Source organism: Octopus bimaculoides, chromosome 2 (genome assembly GCF_001194135.2).
Source record: "Octopus bimaculoides isolate UCB-OBI-ISO-001 chromosome 2, ASM119413v2, whole genome shotgun sequence".
NCBI lineage: Eukaryota > Metazoa > Mollusca > Cephalopoda > Octopoda > Octopodidae > Octopus > Octopus bimaculoides.
This window is the reverse complement of record NC_068982.1, coordinates 58,999,522-59,001,708: the sequence shown is the minus strand read 5'-3', so window position 1 is coordinate 59,001,708 and position 2,187 is coordinate 58,999,522.

Below are 2,187 nucleotides of genomic sequence, written 5' to 3'. Positions count from 1 at the left end.
ATATATATATATATATATATATATAGTGATTTCAAAAAAGAAAAACGACAAAAAAAAATCAACAACGCGAGGACGTGATACAGTATTGTGTTACTGGACGCTCGGGTAAGGAAAGAAAGAGAATTTGATGTTTCGAGCGGAGCTCCTCGTCGGAAATATAGGAAAGTTCAAAGAAGGGATGACGGAGGAAGAAAAAATCGCCAACGATATACACGAGATTACATTGTGATATCAAATATAATAATATAATAGGCTGGCTAGTTCCGAGTTCAAATTTCGCCGAGGTCGAAATTTTCATCCTTTCGGGTCCGATAAATTAAATTGAGTACCTGTCAAGTACTAGGGTCAATATAATCGGCTGTCCTTCTCCCCGCAAAATCTGAAGTCTTATGCCTATAGTAGAAAGGATTATTGTTATTGCTAGCAGAATCGTTGGCACGCTGGACGAAATACTTAGAGATATTTCGCCCGTTGCTTCATTCTTAGTTCAAATTCCACTGAAGTCCACTTTGCCTTTCATTCTTTCGGAGTCGATAAAATAAGTACCAGTCGTCTACTGGGGTTAATGTAATCGACTAGTCCCCTTCCCCGAAATTTCAGGCCTTGTGCCTATAGTAGAAAAGATTATTATTATTATTATTATTATTATTGGCGTATTAACAGTGTTTAGTTTTCATACTATTCTCTGCTACAGAACATAGCCGTAGATTTTAGCAAATACTGCATGTAGTAGATATTTGTAACCCCTATAATCTCTAGATGCAATATCTAGTTTATTGGACAGAAAGAAACAGGAAGAAGCTGAACTAGTTTCACTCCTGACTTGGGATTTCACTAGCGCTAAGTATGCTGACTGTTCATAAAGACACTGTTATCATAAACTATAGATCTACTGTTACTCAGGGTTTTTTAAAATAAATTGGATCGACCGATTTACGTTTTAAAAAACATTTTCGACAGTTAGTTTGATTAATAAAATGCTAGTGCGTTAGCAATATTTCCTTCCCGTGCTATATTGTACAACAGAGTACATTTATTGATTTTTAGCCAATGCTCTATGGAACAGACATATGTGAGTAATTCGTCTCAATGCACAGTATCTTAGGGGTCAGCAAAAGCGTGGTCTACCGTACTAGTTCCAAGCATATGATGGTCAGCACCTTATCGCGTATCATTTATCGTTTACTTGTTTCAGTCATTAGACTGCAGCCACGCTGGGGCACCACCTTGAAGAATTTTTAGTCGAATGAATCAACCGCTGTACTCAAGATCTTTTATGATAAAAATTATCATCATAATCATTTTCTGAATCGATTTCAATCACACTAAACTCGCACACACCATCACTTGTAGACGCGATCACCGATTCACAAGCACTCGTAGACGGACTTGTTGATTCCTTTTTAAAAAACAAGTCTAGAGTTGTTTGCCTAGAAGAAGCTTTTTTTTCTGTTGCTATAATTTTCTTGGTAATACGCAGTAGCTTTTGTTACGGCAGTAGAAAGACTTTTGCATTTCGGTCAAAATTTGGATCCAGTGCTTGAAAAACAAAACTCGTGAACCCGGATTCTCGTAAAGTGGTTCCTTGTAAAATGAAGTATTAATGTATATAAATTTGAATGGCTAGTATCTTTACCTATAATTTATTTATTTGCGTAACTAAATCAAAAATACAACGAGTTACAAAAGAAACAAATAAAAAATAACATCAATTCATATTCAGTATGAGAGATGTACGTGGAGGCGCGTGGCTTAGTGGTTAGAGTGTCAGCATCATGATCGTAAGATTGTGGTTTCGATTCCTGGACCGGGCGACGCGTTGTGCTCTTGAACAAAACACTTCATTTCATGTTGCTCCAGTCCACTCAGCTGGCAAAAAATGAGTAACGCTGCGATGGACTGGTGTCCCGTCTAGCTGGGGAACACATACGCCATTGAAACCGGGAAACCGGGACCATGAGCATGGCTAGGCTTTAAAAGGGCGCAAGGAGGCGCAATGGCCCAGAGGTTAGGGCAGCGGACTCGCGGTCGGAGGATCGTGGTTTCAACTCTCAGACCTGGCGTTGTGAGTGTTTATTGAGCGAAAACACCTAAGCTCCACGAGGCTCCGGCAGGGGGTGGTGGTGACCCCTGTTGTACTCTTTCGCCCCAACTTTCTCTCACTCTTTCTTCCTGTTTCTTGAGTAA